General features: G+C 35.6%; 1 protein-coding gene and 1 pseudogene across 2 annotated transcripts in view; one reads left to right on the top strand and one right to left on the bottom strand.

Moving 5' to 3' along the window:
* COMMD10 (COMM domain containing 10) overlaps positions 1-27,435 on the bottom strand; it is a 204,025-nt gene that overhangs the window by 69,610 nt on the left and 106,980 nt on the right. The window lies entirely within an intron of this gene.
* On the top strand, positions 25,772-25,869 carry LOC115831826 (annotated as a pseudogene).

Here is a 27,435-nt window from a genome sequence, read left to right as displayed (position 1 = left end):
TCTAGTTTTAAGAGACTTCCTCTTGGCTCCCAGGAGGGATTCCTCAACTTTGACACACATGGCCACCTTGGCGCAAAAGCCTTGTGGTATGGAAAAACAAAATCGTTTTTATATCCTCTTCTCCCTATCCATCTTTCAGCATAGACTTAACTCCCTTAAGCCCAGACATCTGTTGGGACCTGACCTCCAATCATTGGTTACCAGTGTGTCAGGCAATCTGGACTTTCCCGTGATGCCACTGAGATGGCACCTGTCAAAAGAGCAGTGGTTCCGTTTCTAGATTGTGGATCTTCAGATAAATTCTGCCATTTTCATTTCACTTCCTGATAGTCAGGGTTGGCTTGTGAAAAGTTAAACAACATGCTAAATGTGACATGTCAACCCTCACTCTTAACTTAGCCTGTTCAGAGCATCAGATGAAGACTTCATTGGGTTTTATAGTGGCTTTCTGATTTTTGGTAGTCCACTGAAGAAGGTAGTTGAGTTTGAAAGTTGTTGCATACTGTTAATGACTGTCTGCCCATGTCCTGCCTGAAATACCATGACTGTTTATGGAAAGTATCTTTAATAAAGCTGGATACAGTTTGGCTTGGAAAAAAAAAAAAAGAGTGGTTGATTTGCACAGTGGGATTGGGGGAACTTTTTTTTTCTTCTTTATACTTGTTTGTATTTTCCAAATCTTCCCTAAGGTCATTTATTACTTTTAGAATTTAAAAATTCTTTTATAAAAATATGTAAAGCTCTGGCTTTTTAATGACTATGTAATGACTATGTCTACTCAAAAGTATCTTCAAAATGACCTATTTAAAAATCTATCCCCTCAAAATATCCTGATAAATCCTTTCATCTTTTTTTGGACTAAAAATATAGTGTAACAACTGAAGAACAGGTTAAAAAATGTTAACTAAATTGTAATTTAGAATTGATATGATTAATTCATACCCACTTTAGAAATTTCTATGCTAGGGCCAGGTGCAGTGGCTCACGCTTGTAATCCCAGCACTTTGGGAGCCTAAGGCAGGCAGACCATGAGGTCAAGAGATTGAGACCATCCTGGGCAACATGGTGATATTCCCCGTCTCTACTAAAAATACAAAAATAAGCTGGGCGTGGTGGCACACACCTGTAGTCCCAGCTACTCAGGAGGCTGTGGCAGGGGAATCGCTTGAACCTCCGGGAGGCAGAGGTTGCAGTGAGCCGAGATCACACCAGTGAACTCCAGCCTGGTGACACAGCAAGACTCCGCCTCAAACAAACAAACAACAACAACAACAAAAAGAAATTTCTATGCTAGACATGTGTAACATCTGATGACTGTAATGTTTGTAATAGTTCTGGTGAAAATATGGGACTTGTACAAAAACATAACCTATTATGAAACTATCTCTATGACAACATCAGATTTGTTTTGTTTCTACTGAAAGCACAAGAACAAACTTTCTAGTCCATATAAGTACTGTATACATGCTAAGTGTGATCAATTCTCCTACCTTTTGTTAACATACATTTAAAAACTCAATCTTCCTCAATGAGAAACCTTCTGATTAATTTGCGTCTGTTCTTTTTCCAATAATAAAGATCTTGTGTAATGGTTAAAAATAAAAATTAAAAAAAAGGATTTCCTTAATGTTAAAAATATAGGCAAAAATATTGGATACTGGAGTTCTTTTAGGATTAAACCTCTAATCTGTCTAACTGGAGAAAATTATCAGTGTGGTAATGGTCTGGATTGTTTTACTTCAGAACAACTGTTCCCTGATATCAAATTCTATAAATGATAAGGCCTTTCCTTTCCCACGAATGGCAACTTTAGAAATAGCTTTTCTATTTTGATCTCTATGTTAAGAAGGACAGAAAAATTATTTTCCTTCCAGGTGTTCAGTATATTTTCCAATATTCATCTGCAAATTTTCTTCACAACAGCAATGTTATTTTTTTTTTAAAAAGAAGACTCCACATTGATTACAAGTAAGTAGGACATATTAAAAGTATAAACAAATGAGAAGAGGAGAAAATGCTATTTATTTTTAAATAAAGTACTATATTTATATAAATTATATATATATATATATTTCTTTTTTTAGATGGAGTCTCAGTGTGTTGCCCAGGCTGGAGTGCAGTGGCCTGATCTCGGCTCACTGCAACCTCCGCCTCCTGGATTCAAGCGATTCTCCTGCCTCAGCCCCCTGAGTAGCTGGAACTACAGGCACACGCCACCATGCCCGGCTAATTTTTGTTATTTTTAGTAGAGACAGGGTTTCACCATGTTGGCCAGGATGATCTTGATCTCCTGACCTCATGATCCACCGGCCTTGGCCTCCCAAAGTGGTAAAATATTTAATACAATATTCATGAATTTTTCAAATTTTATAAAAGCTAGATGTAGCAGTAATGACTCCCTCACTCAATGAATTTGACCATACTGCATCAATACTAGCTATAATACTTAAAATATTTTGAAGCATTTTCTTTGATATAAACTTTATATACTTACATCTGTATAAAATGTTGACTATACAACTATTCATTTCTTTTTCTTATATTCCATAACCCCCAAATTTGATATCCATTTGTAGATTCAAACACTATTTAAAAATGAGGCTAATACCTTAAAATGAGAGATAGCAAAAGTATAATTATTATATATCAATAAAATATATTTTCTCTCAAAAGAAACTAAACCAATATGGGTAAAAACTATATTAAGGATTACTTTTTAGGAAAAACAACACAAACTATTAAGAAAAAATGAAAATCCTCTATTTGCAGAGAAGGCTGGGGAGAAAAGACCTCCAATATCTCAACTCATCTTCAGCCCCATAATTTGTGACTAATAAGTGGGAATGAAGGTATAGAAAATCTGCTTCACTTAGCTAACAGTTAGGATTATAAAACAGATCATATTTCTCCAAAATATTATGATAAAAGCTTGCTACACACTGCTTTGATTATAAAATGAAGAAACACTGCAGGAAACAATGTAGCAGACATTTAAATGGGTATATTTCCTATGTTATGTACACTGAGGCCTGGAGTCCCAAAATTGAGGCCATAATTTAACCGCAGATAAATGAGAAAATGAAAATACTAATGAAAAGATCAGAGTAAAAAGAGATTTCAAAGCAATTCAATTTAACAAATATTAAGCACCCATTAATTGTCTGGTTTTGAAGGTCACATAGAACACCTTGAAGAAACTTCTACATGTTTTAGTTTCCTCATCAAAATGGCAATATCATTTAATTCTTACAGTGGTTAAGATCGGGTAAGGTAATATGTAAAAGTGCCTGTAACAATTAAACATCCAATGAATTACTGTTTTTTCTATTATTTTTATTTATTAACATAACCAATGTGCTTCTTTCTTTGGTGACAGAAAAGTTTTGTTTTCAAAAATTTAATTTCCACATTAGCAAAACAGCTTCACATTTGCTCATTAATGTAGTTGGTAAATTTCATGAAAGTGGATACTGTAATTGTGAAATTACTCATTGTCTACTTTAAAAACATTAATGAAGATAAGACAGTAATTATATTTTCTATTTCTTCCCCTGTTCATTTACAACTTTATGGTTCTACTTTCCAAGAAGTTTGCATCCCTTAGGCAATACAAAGGTCCAGAAAGCAACAGCTAAAGGTTTAAAGACAAAGTTTGACTCTCAAGTCCAGTTCAGAGAGAATGAAATATACACAAACACAATAATCAACCATTGTTCAGGCTACCCTACATAATGTACTACTATTGTCTGTAAGCCACAGAGTGAGGGTTCTGTATTTTCATAAAAGCAGGATTTCTAAACATGATAATTAAAAATTCAAGCCAAAGTTGTTTTAAAATATTCTATTCCATGAAAAGGACTGAATGTAAAATACAAAAAAATGCCTTTTTGTCCCTTTTAACAACAAATTCGGGTATATAAGTAAGATTTCATAAATCATTCACATTTTATCAATCACATTAACATGGTATTTGTACTAAAATACGAATCACACAAAAAAGAACACTGTATTATGAAAAGGTCACAAATTTTCCGGAAAATTAAAATAAGACTAATAAAAAAATACACGGTATCTACGTTTTTCCAGAAGTATATGCAATGCAGTGAGGAAATGAGATGGCAAACGGTTACTCAATGTAAAAGACTTCTGAAGAGGTTATAAATCCGTTGTTCCTTAACCTTTCATGGGTTACAGACTTGAAAGTACTCATATATCCTTCACAGAAAAAATGTGTATGCACGTATACACAAAATGTGGCAGACAATTTCAGGAGTTTCACAGATCTTCTGAACACAGACTCTATACAGGTTAAGAGTCTTTACACAGATCCTTAATATTCAGTGATTATTTTTACCATGACCCAGAGGTCCAGTGTCTGTGCTAATTTATCATTTTGCTGAGACCCACATTTGACTCACACTAACAAAAAGCTGTAAGACTGATGTGAAGTAACAAGAACTCAACTAGCAAGGGAGCCTAGTATTCACATCTGTTTGAGTCTGGCATCTTTACAACTCATATTAGTGGAAAAATTATTAAGAACTGCTTTAGTAGTAATCATTAATATATTCAGAAGGTCTCTGAACTTCTCATAATTAAAAAGGGAAGACTGTTTTTCCATATTCTAGGGCTCCTTGGCAAGTTATATCATAATGGTATTCTAGCAGAAAGCAGGCCAATAAAATATGACAAACCAATCAAAAAATAAAGCATATTATCTTTAGAGATAGTCATTAACATACTTATTAAATCCCTAACATATTAACTTCCTATCATTGTGTAATTTACAGGGATAAAAGATACAGACCCAATCTTCTAAGAGCATTCACTGTTACACACCAGGCTTATACCTGAAAATACCGACCCAAAAAAACCACATGACATAAATTTTATTATGGATACCCCAGAACAAGTAATTATAAGTGTCAGATATATACAGGATATTCCACAGTTTCTATAATCATTAAAATTCTAACATAGATTTTCTGACAGCCTTCGATGTTTGTACTAAGTTATACATCACTATTAAGTTGAAACAAACCATTAAAAATCCAGCTAGTTTTCTTAAAGTTGGTCTCATAAAATGTGAGGAATTCATTATTTAATTTCAATAAAATGTCAATAGTAATTTCCTTAAATAGTATACAGCTTACATGCTTATTTTAAAATCAGAAGTTCTATACTTCTACCACCCTGGCCTATGTCTTCACTTTACACCCACATGAACCTATCCAATCCCCCTCACATTCTACACACACACACACACACACACACACACACGGCATTTCAGTACCTTCTGTCATTGGAACCTCATTTCTGATATTCATTCCCCTTGCAGGCCTGCTCTGCAAACAGCCCCAATCCTCTGCAAAAAGCCCCAATACAGAAGGACTACCACTGGCTTGGATATGTAGATATATTTACTTCTCTTCTTCAAAAGATAGAAGGATGCCTGGAGAGAGGATTACTGCTTCTACTTTTATAACTTCATGAGGGAAAAATACAGTTCCTGGCTTATCAAATTGTAGCTGTGACTGTATTTTCCCATCAAACCACTGCTACAGATGGTTGTTTCTATGGTATTATTTATATTACACTAAGTTACAGTACGAATTAAATCAACTTTTGAAAGGTGGAAAAGAAACCCAAAGGATATTTATCAAGTTGTGTTCAGGGGAAGGAATTAAGAATTAAAATACAGACGGTAATAGTTTACTGTGTATGATGTGTACAGGGCACCATGGCAAGTAGTTTACATATATTCTCATTTAATCAACACAAAGAAATAGGTATTATCATTACTTGACACATAAGAAAACCAAGGCTCAGAAAGTCAGAGCTGGAAGTCAAATGTCGTTCTATCTGATTCAAGTCTGTGCTCTTAGCTATCACACTTCATTGTTTTGTATGTATGTTTCAAGTTTTAAATATCATTGTAAAATATAATCTTATTAATATTTCATGAACAGTTGACTGCCTCTGTGAGAGACAGTGTGCATGTGCGTGTGTGTGTGTATGAATGTGTAATGTAGCTGCAAATAGACATTTATTAAATTTGTTTTGATCTTTGGAATCTACTTATTTAAAATTATCCATATATTTGAGAAGCAATTAAAAATGCAACCATGTATGTTATTTGAGCATTACTAGAAATTTCTTTATACAAATCCATATTAATGTGCTAATAAGTGACAAATATGTATACAGTCATGCACTGAATAATGATGTTTTGGTCAATGATGAACTGCACATACAATGGTGGCCCCATAAGATTAAAATAGAACCAAAATTTCCTATGGCCTAGTGATGCTGTAGCCATCATAATGTGGTAGTGCAATCCATTACCTTTTCTATGTTTAAATATGCAAATACTTACCACTGTTTTACAGTTGCCTATAGTATTCAGCACAGTAACGTGCTGTATAGGTTTATAGTCTTAGAGTAACAGGCTATATGATATAGCACAGTTGTGTAGTAGGCTATACCATCTAGGTTTGTGTAAGTATACTCTATGATGTTTGCACAGGGATCAGATTGCCTAACAACAATTTCTTAGAATGTATCCCTGTCATTAAGTGATGCACAACTGCATATACATACAAATATACATACATATGCATAAACACAAACATAAACATAATTATATAGAGATATAACCATCCCTTATTGGTTCAATTTCTCTGCAGAACTCTAATATAATGATTCCATTGTAATTTTCTCCAAAACTTTGCAATATTTAAATTATTAACAAAATATACCAAGCATTGATAAAAACCTAATATCAAATATAATAATTTCAAATATTAAGTCACCTTCCTCAAATCTGTTCTTGTAACTATGTATTATTATTACCTTTTCTAGAGGAATAATAATAATACTAGGCAAAGCAAAAATTTTTTTAAGACAATCACTTGCTTGCTTCTATTTTTAATGTACCATGTGAGAGAAAAATAAGTTCTTTACCTATGATGAATGATTGTGAAAAGAAAAATCTTAACACTATAAACACTTGGACAAGATCGTATAGTAAATAAGTAAAACCTGGTTTTGAAATAAGGTGGCAGTGATAAAGGTACTAAGAAGTGGTTGCATTTAGCATATATTCTGAAAGTACAGATGACAGGATTTGTTCATAGACTGCATGTGGAATATAAACACAGAGATCACCACAGACTATTCATAAATGCTAACTAGATAAACAACGTCTAATAGTAGTTTGTAATGTGATCTATTACTTGTCAACAAATACACCCTAATTTATTGAGCAGTTTTCAAAATACTGAACGTATTCTCTATAATATTACTTAGACTGTATTTCACAGCTTCCTCTGCTGTCATCCCTACCATCAATGACTTTTAAAATATAATTATTCATCTTCCTAGGAAAAAGATCTATAAACACACATATAAACACAAAAGCATGCCTGTATGTGTGCTTGCGTGTATATATGTGTATATATAAATATATACATAATTTTAATAGAATAAAATGCTTAAGTTTAACAAAATATGTAACTGTTACGGTTTGTCTCCTCAAAAACTCACGTTGAAATTTAATTGCCATTGCAAACGTATTGAGAGGTGGGACCTTTAGGAGGTGACTAGGTCATGTGGGTACCACCCTTGTGAATGGATTAAGACTGTTATTGCAGGAGTGAGTTAGTTATCAAGGAAGTAGGTTAGTTATAAAAAGAATAAGTTTGGCCCCGATTTTTTCTCTGTCTCCTAAGCACAACTCCTCTTCATGTGATGCCTTCTGCCACATAATGATGCAGCAAGAAGTCCCTTACCAGATGCCAGCATCCTGCTCTCAGATTTCTCAGCCTTCAGAACTATGGGTCAAATAAATCTCTTTTCTTTACAAATTACCCAGTGTGTAGTATTATTATTGCACCAGAATAAAGAGAATAACTATATAAAATGTTTTTTAAAATTAAGATGTCACCATTTTTGTGAATGAGTAGCTGACAATATCTTAAATAAGACTGCCAAATAGATCTGTCCAAAAAAACTGTAAATATATAAAAACATATGTTTAAGAGACGCACGGAGAAAGTTAATTGAAAATACTTTAACAAGCATGCTATGACTTCAGATAACACTCATTCCATGCTACTAACCGCTATTGAATTTTATATGTTGGCTTTTTTTCTTAGTGTTTTAAGACCATTTAACTAGGAGGCAGAAGCATGGGTTCAGTTCAGTAGTATCACACATACAAGCCATATGAATAAACAAATACGTCTTTTTAACGCTCCTGGTCTATTATTTCCGCTACAAAATGATACTAACAGTAATGTTTGAAAGGCACTTTAGAACTAAAAATCATACAGAATATTCTAAGCTTTTGGTTGTGATTTGCCAAGGAACACTATTTCGAAATCAGTATTAACTACAGATTTTGTGCACCAAACTAGCAACTATGTTGTTAGTGGTCAGTTAAGATAACCTTTTCTGTTCTAAAACAATGAAACTATTAAGTGCCAAATTTACAAAGCCTGATGCAGCAACTACAAAATATTACACTTAATCTCTTGTTTTTATAAAGGTCAGGGGAAAACAAAATTAAAATTAAAATCTCCACATGGAATTATAAGAAAAAAATTATTTATTAAATTAGTCAAAGTACAGCATATGACGTGCAAACTACAAACAAAAAGAAAAAACAGTTGATCTAAATGTATCACTTTAAAAGGCTTTAGGGTAAGACTTGGAAAAAGTGGAATAGCCATGGAAGAGGAATCAGATTAGTACACCAACAACAAAGAAAAGAGAGACAGAATCTCGCAAATAAATCAAAAAACGAAAGTAAAAATTTAGAAAATCACCATTCACAACAAAAGATCTTCCCAATGTTTGATCTAAAAAACGAACTATAATTACAATGGATAAACAGTACCTGCATCCCATAAATACACAGCAGTAACTGTGTAAAAGTTTAAGAGTAAAAGAAGTAACCCTTACAAAGCATTCAACAGAAATTTGTATGTATGCCTCTACATCCAAAAGATAAAATAACAGGAAACTGTTCAGACTTCCCTGTTTGTTCTCAATCACAGAGAAAACTTAGTGAAAACGCAAAACAAGAAAATATGTGTGGTCACCTCTATTTCTACTCACACAGTGAAAAAAGGAAGCTTGTGCTCACCTCCACTGAAATTACTTTTACATGTTTCAATTATTGAATACTAAAGGTACAAGTGTCACATAGACCAAGGTAGATTACTATGGTCCCTATCCTTCTAAGAACTTAAAATTATAAACAAAGGGATCCCAAAGAGTCAGAACTCAAATAAATAATACACATTACCAACATGTACAAAGAGGGAATAACTGTTCATTACTGCACAGTGCATACCGAGGAGTCATGGCTGCTTCATGTATAAGAATGGCTAGCCAGGGGATGTTAAATGAGGAAGCTTCCAAGAAGTGATGGACTTACAGGAGCCTTTTTGGTGGGAGGAGATGAACAGAGGGTATTCCAAAGGTTACACAGGACTTGGAAAAGGTTCCAAAAGTGCAATAAAATGTTTATAACTAAATACAGCTGGTCAAACCACTTTTACAACATGGTTAGAGATATTAACCTGTATGTTCCCTTTTCTAACATCAGTGCTAAATGTTTTACATGCATTGTTTAACCCACACATTATCTTATTTAAGGTAGAGTTATATTGATTCCAGCAAGAAGGAAACTGAAACAAATAATGAAGTGATTTCTTCAACTTCTCTAGTAAGCAGTACAACCACAACCAAGAATAGAACCCAGGCATTGCAATTCAGGAGCCCATGTTCTTACCTACCATCTCTACTAAACTGCAACTCCATAATAGCAGGAATATGAAGGTCTCTTATTCCCAGAGATTCACACAATGTCCCACCCATAGTAGACTCTCATTAAATAACAGCCAAAAGAAAGAACGGGAGGCAATGTTAAAGGTTGGGAGTGTGGTATAGAGAAAATACTGATTATTGGCAGGGCATGGTGGCTCACACCTGTAATCTCAGCACTTTGTGGGGCTGAGGCAGGTGGATCACTGGGAGTTAGAGACTAGCCTGGCCAACATGGTGAAACCTCATCTCTACTAAAAACACAAAAATTAGCTGGGTGTGGTGTTGCACGCCTGGGGTCCCAGCTACTTGGGAGGCTGAGGCATAAGAATCACTTGAACCCGGGAGGCAGAGGCTGCGGTGAGCCCGGATCATGCCACTGCACTCCAGCTTGGGTGACAGAGACTTTGTCTCAAGAAAAAAAAATACTGAAATACTGATTTTTTTCCCCTCTCTAATACTGCAATGTTCTGAAACCAGTTGACAGAAACTGATGAATAAAAGAGAACATCGATATTATCTTTGTACAACTTCTTGAAGGACCAAAAAGAAGAATCCAGAAAGTAAGAGATCTCTCGCTATATTCATGTCCTTCTCTAAGAAAGGGAATTATTCATTTCAGTGGTTCACAATTTGGATATACACATTCATCTAAACTATTAGTAATAAAACATAATGCAATTCTTATCAATATAAAACATAGCTATTGAACATTTATAACTCCTAAAAATTAAATGCCTACATGCTTATTTCAAAATCATGGGAGTAAAAAGAGCAAATATTCTAGACTGAACATAACACACACAGTGACACAGTGATATAATAATTATAATTATTAATAGAGAAATTTGCCAGATTCAAATAACTCAGTTCAAGGGCAAAAACATACGAAAAGTACTTCAGATTCTCTCACATGTTCACTAACCTCAGTTCTTAAAAAAGCCTATTAAAATAGCAAAAGAAAAAGATTGTATCTTTGAAGTTTTTTTCACACAACATTTCTATTTACAATTTTTTGAGGAGATGGAGAGAGAAGAGCTGTTGCTTCCTAATGCCTACCAATCCAACAGAATCGGGTTCTCAAAGGAAATTAGACTGAATATCCCACACTGGCTGGAATATATTTTTGATTTTAAAATCTGCCAAAGAGGTTTGCTTATTGCAGTTTATCTTCCATAGAGTACATATGAATTTTATTTTCATTTCACCAATTATATTCTCCAAGAACATTCTCCCTCCTTTAAATACGTGAACAACTGTCTCCAATTTTTTTTCTTTTTTCTTTTTTTTTTTGAGACAGAGTTTCACTCTTGCTGCCCAAGCTGGAGTACAACGGCACTATCTTGGCTCACTGCAATCTCTGCCTCCTGAATTCAAGCAATTCTCCTGCCTCAGCCTCCCAAGTAGCTGGGATTACAGGCATGCACCACCACACCCGGTTAATTTTTTTGTATTTTTAGTAGAAACGGGGTTTTACCATGTTAGCCAGGCTGGTCTCAAACTCCTGACCTCAGGTGATATGCCCACCTTGGCCTCCCAAAGTGCTGGGATTACAGTCATGAGCCACCACGCCCAACCACTGTCTCCAATGTCTATGCTTTTCCAGCGCTAGAAATCAATGATAAATGTGCATATGGGTTTATCTACCCATGAGAAAAACGGAAACTGCTGTTTCAACTCTAAGGCTACTCAATACAACAAATAGATTAGGAAGTTTAAACAGTTCCACTGGCCTAAAATCCATAATAAATTTGTCTAAATTTTCTTCATGAATTTTGTGAAATACACAATCATACCCCACCATAAACTAAATATGAAGCTCCTTGGGAGCTGAAGTTCTGAACGTTTGATTTGAATATATTTCAGCAATGAGCTAATAATTTCAGAAAACAATTTTCAGAATTAAGTATGATGAAATTTTATTCAACTTTGTTTCTAAAGTGCCCTTTTACTTCCAGACACTATCATACAAATGATACGTGTAAACTAACAAAGGAGGAAAAAGAATCAGTGGAAATGATTCAAAGTGTTTTAGGGGAAATAAGAAACCCTGAGAATAATGTAAAGCAAATATATATACCTGAAAGTATCAAGAAAATAAAGTAAAAATCAAATAGATGCTAAAATATATTTACATTAAAAATACTCAAGTGTTCTTAACACTTATGATGTGAAGCTGAAAGGAACTGTTAAAACAACTTATTTCTTAAAAGGCGCCATCTTGACCTCATTTTTTAATTTTATATTTTTCCAAGGTATGAAATAGAATGCTATTTAGAAAGGAACATACAGATACACATAAAAACATATACACACAAAAACATACACACACGTGTCTATATGTGTACATACACATAGATCTATAGGCATACATGTATTCACACATGTATATATACACATGCATATATGGGTATATGTGCATATGTATACAAGGTAGTTTTCAACAAATCCTGTAATTGAAAGGAAGGCTAGAAAAGTTTGCTAATAAAACAGAATTACTGGAATCTTTTCCTCCAGGTAAAGAATGATTACTGCTTTCAGAGGATGGTAAAAATTCAGTAACACCAGATGCTACTATAGGTAGTACACTAATTAAGATTTAATGTACTTTTCTCTTTCAACAACTAAATAGCGAGGGACTGCAGGCAATTGTTTTATATTGCTAGGAAAATCATATAATGGTCAGAAAAATGAAAATACATGTCCATGAAAAATTCTGTTTGCTTTCATTTGTTTAAGGAATGTTTTCACTTATGAAGAGACCCCTTCCTCTCTTTCGTTTAGAATTTAAAATTTATATTTATTATTGCTTTCAGAGTTAAGGTGGATTTGGACAAACCAGATCATGACCATCTAGGAAATCTATGTTTAAAGCCATAAAATAAAGAGTGGCTGGAGCTTGGCAGTCATTTTATTAGCCTGATTTAGCAGCATCTAACAGAGATGGCCAGTTTTATCATGCACCTGTAACTACCAAATTAAAAAAAAAAACAAAAAAACAGAAGGTTTACCATGGGATGTAGAGAGTGATCAGACTATATCCTTTAGTTACTCTTCCAGTAAAACAGCATGTGTTGTCTAAAATTGCGATGGGAACCTGGGAGCTCACCAGAAAAACTGAGCTCTAGTTGAGTGTCTTCTTTAATACCGTATACCACGACCTCCACAGTAAATAAAAGGTTGACATGCAGACATCCATTGTAAGATCAAATATTAATATCAAAATGGAGTATAATGTTAAACTTTGCAATTATGGTGCTGAATTTGTATTAAGCATATTAAGTGTCAATGAGTGATTTTTTGTTTGCATCTTATTATTGATTTTAACATATTCTGTAAATTAAAGGGGAAAGGTAGATTGGTGCTTCAGTTATACTTCTGCCTGTAACATAGAGGAAGAAGATTATACTATTAGATATTTCCTCCTCAAAAATGGCAGATAATCTTCTTAATATTCAGTACCATCAGGAACCAGAACTAAAAGGAAAATTATAAAGAAGGTAATTTAAAAAAAGGAGGGAGGAGGGAGAAAACATCTAAATGAATATGGTATTAGAAACAATAACTTAAGCCTCACTGTAATATTTCCCTATATGAACCATTCATACCACCTTTCAGAAAAGTGGAATTTAGTGAAATAGAAAGATAATTTAACTGGGAGTCCAAATATTTAGATTCTATTCCCACCTGTGTCACTTGCAGGGTGTGTAACTTTGGATAAATTAAAAACCTTACTTTGTTTCACAGACTTAAAACCCAACAACAACTTCTTATTCTCTTTAATGCTGCAGTGCAGTCCACGTCAGTCTGTGACATTAAGCTGGGATTTCTGGTTTCTGGTCTGGCATGTAAGAGCTTGAAGTCACCATTTCATCCTAACAACAAATACAAATCTCAACAAACTGAAAAATCAATGATTCTTCTTGGATCCATAAGACAAGTCAAGTCATAGGGTAAACAATTGCCCCCCAGATTGGAGAGACAGACGTAAATACAGAGAATTGTAACTTATGGGAGTAGAAACCCAGAAGCAGAAACCTCCATGGGAACTAGTGCCAATGTAAGAAAACTTCAACAGCAATTAGTTGCTGGAGTCAGTGTGGACAACTGTAAAAACTGAAAAATGCAGGGGCACCCGGCCATAAAGAGGCTCCCTCACTTCTGTTGAGTTTAACCTCCAGGAACTTGATCTGGTTCTCACAGTGAATACTGGAGAAAAATCCACTCATGCTTCCAGCAAAGGAAAGGACACGCCATTTTTAAAATATGCCAGATCATTCTGTTCTTCTTACCAAGGTCTGCCCACAGAGGAAACTATTTAAACAGAGCTTAACCTGTTGGAGTTCTATCAGAGCCTAACTGACTTACAGGAAGGAAAATATCCAACTCCAGTTGGCACTAGCCTTCCAGGTGAGAGAAAGAAAATACCCAACTCCAGCTCACTCTAGCCATCTGTCCAACTGGAGAAGGGATAAAAAAACTGAGAAGCATTTGTGAAGTTCACAGTCAAGAGGCACAGGCTTACTAAAAAACTGATACCTAATCATAGGACAATAGAACACTTCTCTTCTCCCAACATAAAAACAGAATTTGAAGAGGACAGAACAAGCATCAGAACCAAACACAGCTATGGCAGGGATGCTGGAATTATAAGATCAGGAATTTAAAACAACTGTGATTAATATGCTAAGGGCTCTAAGGGATAAGAAGACAGCAGTAACAGATGGGAAGTAGAAGCAGAGAGATCTAAGAAAGAACCAAAAGAAATGCTAGAGACCAAAAAAAAAAACAAAACACTGTAACAGAAATCAAGAATGCCGTTGAATGGACAAAACTCAGGAAAGAACCTTTGAGCTTGAAAATATCTCAACAGAAAACTTCAAAACTGAAAAGCAAAGACAAAAACAAAACAAAACAAAACAAAACAAAAACCCAGGAGGAAATGTGGGACAACTACAAAAGGTATAACATATGTGTGATAAAAATTCTAGAAGAAGAAAGAGAAAAGAACAGGAAAAAAATGTAAAGCAATAATGACTAAAAACGTCCTCAGATTAATGACAGATATGAAACCATAGATCCAGGAAGCTCACAGAGCACCAAACGAGATAAATGCCAAAGAAACTACACTTAAGGATACCATCTTCAAATTACAGAAAATCAAAGATAAAGACAAATCCTGAAAGATGCCGAAGGGGGGAAAAAAACACCTTACTTACAGAGGAGCAAAGATAATTACATCCAATTTTTCCTCAGAAACAGCGCAAGCAAAAAGGGTGGAGCGATGGGTACAAAAAAATATGTATGTAGAAAAAATGTATAAGACCTACTGTGTGATGGCACAACAAGGACACTACAGTCAATAATAATTTAATTGTACATTTTAAAGTAACTAAAATAATATAATTTGATTATTTGTAACACAAGGGATAAACGCTTGAGGGGATGGATATCCCATTCTCCGTGATGTGATTATTACACATGGTATGCCTGTATCAAAACATCACAAGTACCCCATAAATATATACACCTACTATGTATCCACAAAAATTAAAAATACAAAAAGAGTAGAGTAAAATATTTAGTGTTGAGGAAAAAACCCACCAACCTAAAATTCTGTGCCCTTTGAAATCACCCTTTAAAAGTGAAGAAGAAAGCCAGGCATGGTGCTTACATACGTGTAATCCCAGACACTCCAGAGGACTGCTTGAGCCCAGGAGTTGAAGACCAACCTGGGCCACATAGCGAGACCGTGTTTACTTTAAAAAGTGAAGAAGAAATAAGTATCTTCTGAGGCAAATAAAAATCAAGAAAATTTTAGGCTAGTGGACCTGCCTCACAAGAAATGTCTTTTAAAAAGTTCTTTAAAAGATGTTACAGGAGATAGGTCAGAAACTCAGATCTACATAAAGAGGGAGCATTAGGGAAAGAATACATAATGGTAAAATAACTTTGTTTCATTCTTAACTGATCTAACAGATCCAAATCATTATTATTTTGAACAAACAGACTTTTTAGATACAATATCAAACCTACAGTCCATAAAAGAAAGAAGTGACAAGCTGGACTTCATTAAATTAAAAACAAAAAATCTATACTGGGAAGACACTGTTAAGAGAATAAAAAGACAAGCCAAAGATGACTGGGAGAGAATATCTGCAAATGACATGTCTGATATAAAGGAATGTTATCCAAAATATACAAAGAACTCTTAAAACTCAACAATAAGAAAACACAGCTTAAAAGTGAGCCAAAGACCTAAACAGATACCTCATCAAAGAAGTTACACAGATGCCAAATAAATATATAAAAAGACGCTCCACACCGTATGTCAGTAGAGAAATCCAAATTAAAACAAAAATGAGAAACTACTACACACTTACTCAAATGGCCAAAATCTAGAACACTGACACCACCAAATGCTGGTGAGGATGTGGAGCAACAAGAACCCTCATTTCACTGTTAGTGGAAATGCAAAAAGATACAACCACCATGGAAGACAGTTTGGCAATTTCTCACAAAATTAAACATGCTGTTACCATACAATTCAGCAAACATGTTCCTTGGTATTCATCCAAAGGAGTTGAAGACTTACATGTATACAGAAATTTGCACATGGAAGGTACAGCAGCTTTATTTATACTTAGCAAAACTGGAAAGCAATCAAGATGTCTTCCAGTAGGTAAATGAATAAATAAACTGTGGTACCTTCAGACAAGAGATTATTTAGTACTAAAAATAAATGAGCTATCGATGTATGAAAAGACACGGAGAATTTAAACACATACTACTAAGTGAAAGAAGCAAACCTGAAAAGACTTCACACTGTATGATTCCAGCTATATGATACTTCTGAAAACGTAAAATAGGAGCGTAGAGGATTTTCAGTGTAGTAGAAATTATGCAATATGATACTACAGTGGTGGGTATATTGTCATTATACACTTGTCCAAATCCATGAAATGTATGACACCAAAAGTGAACCCTAACACTTCTTCAGTGATAATCATATAGGTTCATCTATTGTGACAAACATATCACTCTAATGGGGGATACTGATAATTGGATAGGCTATGCATGCATAGGGGAAGGGAATATAAGGGGGATCTCTATATCTTCCTATCAGTTTTACTGTGAACCTAACACTGCTCTAAAAAATACAGTCTATTATTTTTTAATAAATAAGGTATGGTCATTCTACTAAAAATGACTTCCATAACAACCAATTATGTCAATACAATGTTTGCTGTTCTTTATAGTATTAGGCAAAGTCAAGAGACTGGCTGCTAAAGGTGAACACCTATAAAAGGCATACAAAAAGGGAAAAACCAAAATGTACTTAAAAATTAAGCTCGCTCTTCAGCTGTAACTAATATTAAGGTCTTTCTCCTTAAGAGTATAAAGTACATTCCTGAGTATAACTTAAGGCTATAAACTGAGGTTTAAAAAAATGAAAATTATGTGTAAAGTGTGTATACATGTAGAAAAATTATCAAAATAATCAAGACTGCATTTGTGTAAGTGAGAGGAGAGAGCAGGGAGGGTACATCAGTGGTTGTAAAGCCTTCCAGGTAATAACCACAAGGAAAGCATCCATAGCTCTGGGCTAAACTCACTTGTGAATCTGCACTTAATATTTCTACTTCTCCTACTGACTCAGTATAAAACCTAGGCAACTCATGTAATCTCCCTGTACTTCTTTATGTGAACTGGATTCTACTTAAAGGGTAACTGGCTATTTCACAGGGAACTATACTTTAATCTGCAGTGTCAGAAAGGTGAATAAAGTGGCAGAATCCTTTCATGAATTTTCCATTTCAAAGAAAATAAAATTCTGGGGCCAGGCACGGTGGCCCACACCTGTAATCCCAGCATGTAGGGAGGCTGAGGCAGATGGATCACTTGTGCTCAGTTTGAGACCAGCCTGGGCAACATAGTGAGAACCTGTCTCTACAAAAAATAAAATAAAATAAAAATTAGCCAGGCTTGGTGGCACTCAAGTCCCAGCTACTCAGGAGGCTGAGGTGGGTGAATCACTTGAGCCCAGGAGGTAGAGTTTGCAGTGAGCCAAGATCACGCCACTGCATTCCGGCCTGGGCAACAGGGCGAGATCGTATCTCCAAAAAATAATTCTGTTTTCAACTCTACTTACAATTTGGCAAGAAACAGAAAAAAAGTACTGTAATTTCATGTATTGTTTGCATAAAATATTAATACAATGACATTTTGCAAAGTAAAAAATGTTATCCTAGGTGTTAATTTCTTACTAAGTCTTCAAAGCACACTACCACCAAATGGATGCTGAATGAATGAAATGAACTTTACGGTCTCTTCCAAAACTCAAGATTCTACGATTGTAATGTAGGCTATAAAAATTTGATGAGGCAACCCCACATTAAAAAATGCCAAAACGGTTTACTTTAGAAAAATATTTTAAATATTTATCGGACAGAAACACTAAACTTTCTTGATTATATACTTCTGATATAAATTACTGAAAATCTGTAATAAGAAAATACTTACAAAGTTGTTATTTGTAGGTAAGCACATATTGAAAGATAGGAATACATAGATTGCAATGCTCCTAAGCTTAATTTAGTAAATCATACATCACATTAAAACAATATCCATTATTTTTTAGGTTTTATTCAGTGTCTTCCTGATAAATTTGAAAATTAGCAATATGTCCTTTATATATGAAGATAAAGATTCATCATTTAGAATATACTATATTAGTTATTTTTCCAATTGTCATCTAGACTGTGAAAAGCCATTCATACATACATACGTATTTAGTATTTCTGTGACTAACAGCATAAGAGATGTTTGAACATAAGCACGTACTGCATACAGCCTTAAATAATAAACATTTTTCTTTTTTTAAAAAAAAGCACCAGTAAAACATCAACTCCATAATCCTGACTCTTTAATATCATGTGATAATCATCTAAATTAACCAAAGCAGGAATCATCACAGAGTTAACAGATTTGATTATTACTTTTGGTTAACATATTTATTTTTCCATAAGTTATTGGGGTACAGGTGATATTTGGTTACGTAAGTTCTTTAGTGGAGATTTGTGAGATTTTGGTGCACCCATCACCCAAGCAGTATACACTGCACCATATTTGAGGTCTTTTATCCCTCACCCCCCTCCTTCTCTTCACCCCAAGTCCTCAAAGTCCACTGTATCATTCTAACGCCTCTGTGTCCTCATAGCTTAGCTCCCACAAAACAGTGAGAACACACAATGGCTGGTTTTCCATTCTTGAGTTACTTCACTTACAATAATAGTTTCCACTCGTTGGTTGATGGGCATTCATTTGGGTTGGTTCCATGACTTTGCAATTGTGAATTGTGCTGCTATAAACATGTGTGTGTGCAATCATCTTTTTCAAAGACCTTGTCTTTGAGCTCTGAATTTCTTTCTTATAATTATTCAATTCTATTGTTGAGACTTTCCAGAGCATTTCACATTTCTCTAAGTTTTTCCAAAGTTTCCTGAATTTTTGACTGTTTTTTCTTTAAAGTATGTATTTCCTTGAGTATTTCTCCCTTCACTTCTTGTATTGTTTTTTGGATTTCCTTGCATTGGGCTTCACCTTTCTCTGGTTCCTCCCTGATTACCTAAATAACTCACCTCCTGAATTCTTTTTCAGGTAAATCAGGGATTTCTTCTTGGTTTGGATCCATTGCTGCTGAACTAGTGTGATTTTTTAGGGGGTGTTAAAGAGCCTAGTTTTGTCATATTACCAGAGTTGGTTTTCTGGTTCCTTCTCATTTAGGTAGGCTCTGTCAGAGGGAAGGTCTAGGGCTGAAGGCTGCTGTTCAGATTCTTTCGTCCCACAGGGTGTTCCCTTGATGTAGTAGTGCTCTCTCCAATTTCCTATGGACGTGGCTTCCTGTGAGCCGAACTGCAGTGATTACTGTCTCTCTTCCGGGTCTAGCCACCCATTGAGTCTACCCGGCTCCAGGCTGGTATTGGGGGTTGTCTGCACAATATCACATCCTGTGATGTGAACGATGTATGGATCTCTTCTCCATAGATATAAGCACCTGTTCCAGCAGAGGTAGCCGGGGGGTGGGGAGATGGGGGATTGTTCAACTGACTCTGTGAGGGTTCTTAGCTTTGGTGGTTTAATGCTCTATTTTAGTGCTGGTTGGCCTCCTGCCAGGAGGTGGCTCTTTCCAGAAAGCATCAGCTGTAGTAGTGCAGAGAAGGACCAGCAGTAGGCAGGGGCTTAGAACTCCCAAGATTATATGCCCTTTGTCTTCCGCTACTAGGGTGGGTAGGGAAGGACCATCAGGTGGGGGCAGGGCTAGGTATGTCTGAGCTCAGACTCTCCTTGGGTGGGTCTTGCTGTGGCTGCTGTTGGGGATTGGGGTAAGATTCCCAGGTCACTAGAGCTGTGTACCTAGGAGGATTATGGCTGCCTCTGCTGAGTCATGCAGGTTGTCAGGGAAGTGGGGGAAAGCTGGCAGTCACAGGCGTCACCCAGCTCTTATGCAAACCAAAGGGCCAGTCTCACTCCCACCCAGCCCCCCAAGGGCCCCAAGTCTGTTTCCAGGTGGTGGGTGAGACAGGCTTGAAAACTTGCCCCAGGCTATCTGCCGCCCAGATGCAAAAGAAAAGGGCTTCCTTCTTCTCCCACCTGTTGAGTGTGCACACCAGATTTGTGCGCTCCCCCGAGTTCTGGCCAGAAGGCTTCTCGCCCCATTCAAATTGTTACAAAGTTCAGCTAGAGATTTACTTCTCTCTGTGGAGTTTTGCCCCCTGCTCCTCTGGCCACCCTCCTGATGGATCACTGTGGTGTCATGCAGGAATGGCCTGCTAGGGGACCCAGCGAGCTCCAGGGCCTTTCTGCTGCTTCCTCTACCCCTATATTTCGTTCAGCCCTCTAAATGGACTCAGCTGTAGTTAAGGTCAGAAACTTCTCCCGCAGACAGACCTTCAGCTTCTCCAGTGGATGTGTGTTTGGGAGAGGAGGGTCTCCCTTTCCTATTTCTGCAGTTGGGGCACTCACAGTATTGGGGTGTCTCCTGGGTCCTGCAGGAGCAGTCTGCTTCCTTCAGAGGGTCTATGGGTCCTCTTGGATTGCTGGTTTGTTCTTAGAGTCAATCTGGAGCTAAAATTCACAATGCAAACAACCACACGCTGCTCTGTCCGGAGCTGCAACCTAGTCCTGCCTCCCATCTGCCATTATCTCGCAACAGCAAGTTTTTTAATACTAGAAAGTAATATTATAGCTCTGTATGTATAAGATTATTTATCCATGAACTTATTCTCCTTGATAACAGTTGCAAGTGGTAAATATTTTTTCAAATATGTATCAATACAATTATTCTAAATTCTCTGAATATGAATGCTTTTAAAATATTTATCTGTACTATATATTATTAATAAAAACGAGGACAATAGACTGACTTGCCCACCATCTATGTGGCTATGTACATTTATCCTGGCATATCTGTGTAGCTTTCACTGAGATCAGTTTTCGTAATGCATAGTCTCAAATTCAGGGGAATTCTTTGCTTTTTATAACATTTCCTAATATTGACTCAATAAGCCTACCACTCTAAAGGGCCACAAGTTATAATAGGACTTTTAAAGTGGAGTGCTAAGTATCCGAATACAAAAACAAAATGAAAATGCTTGAAATTGTATCTGTAGCTTAATTAGTCCAAGTTGGGCAGACTCCCCAAGCGAGCCACATGATCATGATGCAACTTTGTATTGCAGTCAGCAGCCCCTGCAAATATACTTTATTTTGACAGAATCTACTTTGATTCTGTTTATTATTAAACAGATTCTGACCCTCACTTACTTGACTGGCTGTCCCTCACAAGAAGAAGTATACATAATTTTTAACACACAGAGGCAAATCTCATTGAAAAATGCATTACGTTACAAAAATATATTTTCTTTAAGTTGAAAAAAATTTAAACCAATTTCCCCCACAGAACTAATGTTATGAGCAGTAGTAAGATTTCCAGACCAGTTTATAAAATTTAACGTGAGATTTTATTTAATGCGTTCTTAGCTGAACAACAGAACACTTTTGACCTCTTAATTCTAGGTAGCTGGGGACCATCAGGAACAGGCATAGCAAAAGGGCAGTGTTTAATATTACCATTAATAGTACCAGGGGCAATAATATCAGCCGCCACTTATGGAACACCCACCATGTCTTAAGGATTGTAATAAATGCTTTACCTACTTGGCTTCATTTAATTTCCATAACTACTCTATGAGATAGGTATTATTATTTTCATTTTACAGGTTAAAAAATGGGTTTTTGAAAAACTAAGTGATTTGGCTAAGGTGACATAGATTAGAAGTGGTAGGGTCCCAGGACTCACACTTAGGACCACATAACTTCCAAAGTCCATGCTGTCTACCACTTTGCTACACTGCCAGGCTTCAAAATACCCACCTTCCTTCCCACGGCCAAAATTCCCAATCCTTCAACAAAAGCAATCCCAGCTACATAATAGGAGAAACGATTCTGATCTAATTGACACGATATAAATGAATCTTGCCAGAAGTACTGTTTTCATCAAGTAAAAAAAGAAGGCAAGTTAACCAACTGAATTCAATTATGGTATATTAGGTAGTAAAATAAAAGGAGAGCAGTTTTCAATGGGAAACTTAAGTCCTACTTAAGAAGACATCTATACTGTCTGACTGCATTTTTTCTTTTTCAGAAATACCACTACGCCATTCAGTGTGATTCTGAGAGACTCATCAATCATGTGGCCTTCCTTCCACAAGCCCTAGTAGGCATGAGAACCAAGCAGGGCCAGTACTTTTTCCCTGCAAATTACTAATTACCATTGGGGAAAACAAGTCACTCATACTTATTTGATATCTGGAACTATAAGAATGATACACATCTGCACACGGGCAGTCCATGGAGAAGCCCTGTCAGAGAATAAAGCCAACACAGAGGAAAGCAAAACCGAAGCATGCAGAGACAAAATTGTGTGGTGCTGGAACCCCTGGATTCTGCCATGGCTGAGGCTAGAGATTCACCTCTTGTTTCACTGTAGCTATTTGAGCCAATCAATTTCCTATTTTGATTAAGTTAATCTGTGTTAAGTCTCTAGTACCAGCACTCAAAAGAGGCCTCACTTAGAAAACTCTTGAGGTCATGTTTTCTAGGCAGTGCTTTTGGAAGTTCTTTTCTTTACCCATTTCAACACCCACAGATATGGTACAAGCAAGAGGGAAAATGAAGACAATTTCAATTTCAGATCAAGAATGACTAGCGAATGCTAAATACAGACATTTACGAATGGTGTTGGGAAAGTTAAAGAAAGTATTGATAAATATATTTTCCTACTTGGAATATATACCAAAACCTGGAAATAGCATGATTCTATCATCCATAAACTCATATTTTCATTCATGTTTGACAGAAAATCACAATGTTATAATGTCAGAACTGTGGAAAGTTACATAAGGCAACAGGGTGTAAAATGTAGAAAAGTGCTTATTATAAATAAAATATATAGTTCCAGCAAATTTGGTAATATGTTTAATTTGACTTTTAAAAATACATATTTTACATGACTTAAATATTCACTTAAAGTGTGTTTCCCAACTTGTACTCTATCAATTTAAATCATTCTGAAAGTAAACATGTAGCTATCTCAAAGTTTTATAGAACCTAAGGTTTGAGTTTTCATTCTTATCTTTCAGGATTAGTATTTCAGCTTAAAGTTGTTAGTTGCTTTCCTTGTAAATAATATTTCAGGTACAAAAGTTATATGTAACTAAAATATAAATAAGAGGTATTCCTCAAAACATGGTAGCAATACTTTACAATCCCAACTCAAAATGATTCAGCATTAAACAGAGAACTCTTGGTTGCCAATGACAGAAAATCTAACCCAAACTGGCATAGGCAAAAAGGCAGTGTAATGGGCCATGGAACTGAAACTGTAGGATTAGAAATAGTTTTAGAAATAGCTGGATATTTATCAAACTATAAAATATGGTAGCGATTTCTGTACATACATGTACCACTTAGTTGTATTTAAATGCACATACAATTATTTTGTATATAAGTAGAATTCCACAACATAAATACACTGTCACTGTTATCTGTTCCTCCGTATATTAATTAATCATATATTTTAGCTGCATATTTAACTTTCAAACAGCTCCTAATTATAAAAGTTTCGTAACATTTTCTACTAGGTATATATTTAGGCCTCAAAATATACCATCAGGACTCAGTTTCTCTCCCTCCATCCTCTCAGTCCTACTTTCTGATACTTTGGTCTTCTCAGCTCCATGTGATGTGTGAGGCTGTGGTGCTTGAAGCTGCACTAGCTATCTTTCAGTGGAGGTACCCTGATATATACTCATCCAATCTCAACCAATCACTGTGTTGAAGGAGATAAAGCGTGCTGATTGCTTACGCATAGGTCACATACATCACTTCTGAAGTGGTGGAGGTAGCTCTACTCTAAGAGCAGGAAAGAGAAAGATTCTACACAGAAAAATGAAGGGAGGTTTTTCAGAAGGTCAGGAGTACATGCCTAGTGCAAATTATCTCCTTTCATCGTAAAGATAATATTAATAAACAGCAATAACTAAAAATATGCTTTGTTTTCATTTTGCTAAAATATATCAACAATTTCTTGAAAATAGTAGTTCGTTAGATTTTCATTACTGTTTTCTTCTGATGCCATGACTTAAATAAACTTTTATTTCCTCTTTCTTAAATTCCCATTAGAGTTAGCTGAAATTTAGGGTTTTGGCAGCCGTGGCTATAAAAAAGTAATCATAATAAGATATTGCCAAACAGCTAGGGATTAAGACCAATTTTTCCAAGAGAATTGCACTAGTCCATTTCTTGGTCACAAAGAATCGAAGTGATTTCTGGTTATTAAGTTAAGCAGGAAACAATTCAGATGGCACACAAAATGAAGCTGAAGAAACGGACTTGGGAAACAAGATGGCACCAAAGGAGGTTAGGAAGCCACAACTGCAACCAAAATCATGCTGAAAAAAAAGCCTAGGAAGCCTCTGCTGAGAATGTGGCACCACCACCGCTGCTGGTACCAGTATCTCCACTGGTATGAGACACTGGATGCTGCTCTAGCCACTAGAGGCTGAGGTGGGAGGACTGCTTGAGCCCAGGAGTTGGAAACCACTAGAAGAATAAATTCTAAACTGTCACTACTTCTTTGCATCACTTTTCCTAGATGTGAAGTCTCATGCAGAGATTTCCAACTGGTTGATGGAAACTCTAGCTGTCACAGGAGGTCATATGCCCCAAACTCTAGCTGTCACAGGAGTTAGGAGAGGAACTATCTGCCTCACTTTGGCTTCCACAGAGGGAAGTGGAACCTAAGGCACTCAGAATAAACCCTAACATACAATGAGCCATCAATAAATTTTTTATTCTTGTAAAACACTGTTTAAGGAATTACGTGGCAAATGTTGATTTCACAACGATATTATGGGTCTGACAGCACAATCTTCATTAATAACAAACATATGGGCTGGGTGCAGTGGCTCATGCCTATAATCCCAGAACTTTGGAAGGCCAAGGTGGGTGAATTGCTTGAGCTCACGAGTTCATGACTAGCCTGGGCAACACGGAGAAACCCCCTCTCTACAAAAAATACAAAGATTAGTCAAGTGTGGTGGGGTGCACCTGTAGTCTCAGCTACTTGGGAGGCTGAGGTGGGAGGATTGCTTGAGCTGGGAGGTGGAAGCTGAGCCAAGATCGTGCCACTGCACTCCAACCTGGAGGATGATAGAGCCAGACCTTGTCAAAAAAAAAAAAAAAAGAGAGAGAAAGAAACAGAAGGAAGGAAGGAAGGAAGGAGGAGGGAGGGAAGGAAGGAAGGAAGGAAGGAAGGAAGGAAGGAAGGAAGGAAGGAAGGAAGGAAGGGGAAAGAAGAAAGACAGACAAAAACCATGTGCTCACTTACTTCAATAGCATATATACTAAAATTGGAAAGACACAGGGAAGATTAGCATGGCCCCTGCACAAATTCGTGAAGTGCTCAATTTTTTAAAAAATAAAATAAAAACTATTAAAAAGAAACACAAGATATTCCTAATATCACACAATTTTTGGGAGAACACAGGCAAAAACTGATTACTCTAAATCAAACTTATTGGCTCTAATTCTAGCAAAAAAAAATTCCATGCCCGCCATCCCCCAGTGTATTCTGCCTGTAGAACATACTTTAAGTGGACTTGATAAGGCAGAAACAATAAACCTAACAGGTAATCAAAGCTTGTCCCTTAGGAGTTGATCATGACAGGTCATAGACAAGTTATTTTCCTCTCCATCATGAGTGCTTATTGGTCAAATAAAATCAGTTACTAACTGCAAAGTAGGTACCAATGTTCATCTAGGTTAGTTTCCATTATAGCTACTGGAAACTAACAGAGTAAACCTTCTGTTGTAAACTGACATAATGATGTTTTAGGTCACCCCTAAAGATTCCTGTCCAGATCTGAATCTATATACTTGAAAAAGAAAAGCTGTCACTTGGCTCTTATATTACCAAACTGCTTCTGTGATTACAGGGTAAAGTCCCTTATTATTCTCACAGAATTCTACCCAAGACACACGGCTATAACTTAAATAAAATAAAGTGTAAAGTATAAAGAAAGTATTTTTAAAAACACTGTTTACAACATAAAGTTATTTAAGTATAAATACTTGGAATTCAGCAATTTTATTTATAAAAATGTTTGGTTAAAAAAAGAATTTAATTACCATACTATGCTTTCTCAACTCAGTTAAACACAAACTATATTCATTTCCAAATTTCTGTTGGATATTTAAATTAGAATATACTACAAATATATTACATGTAAATGTTAATATATAAAGTAATTTAGAGAATGTTAATACATGAAGTAATTTAGAGATCATTTAACCTACTTTGTAGCAGTAGTCCAAATCACTCTTCTTTGTTACAGCCATATATAGATAGGTTGCTGGTTTTGTTTTTTACATCAATATCTTTACACTAAAATATCTTCAGAAATTAATACTATTTACCAATCCATCAAATATGGTAGCAATCTCTATACATATGTATACCATTCAATTATATTTAAATGCATATATAATTATTATTTTGCATATAAATAGAATTTACAAAACAAATACACTGCCACTGCTATCTATTCCTTTGTATGTTCATTAATTTATCATACATTTTAGCTAAACATTTAGCTTTCAGATAGTTCCTAATTATAAGTTTCATAACATTTCATTTATTCTACAGCATTAGGAGCTAAAAAGGGTCTAATATCTTCAGGAAGAAAACACTTTCTGGGGTCTCTTTTGAACACATGTATTCCTATAATGTTTTTAAAGTTTTTGTTTTGATTTTTAGAAACTTGACTCATTTGTCTATTATTATTATTATTATTATTATTATTTTTTTTTTTTTTCACTTTAGGATATACACTGAGTAGTACTCAATAAATAATGATTTGATTAAAAGTGCCATAAGAAACAAAATACTCAGCTTCCTAATATTTGAAATTATTACACATTTCTACTTATTTTTAAAGCAAAAAGGAGAGGACAATAATGGAAAAGTATATATGTTGTGCG

This window comes from Nomascus leucogenys, chromosome 2 (genome assembly GCF_006542625.1).
Source record: "Nomascus leucogenys isolate Asia chromosome 2, Asia_NLE_v1, whole genome shotgun sequence".
NCBI classification, from domain to species: domain Eukaryota; kingdom Metazoa; phylum Chordata; class Mammalia; order Primates; family Hylobatidae; genus Nomascus; species Nomascus leucogenys.
Note: the sequence above shows the minus strand (reverse complement) of the source record. Positions and strands in the feature narration are given on the sequence as shown.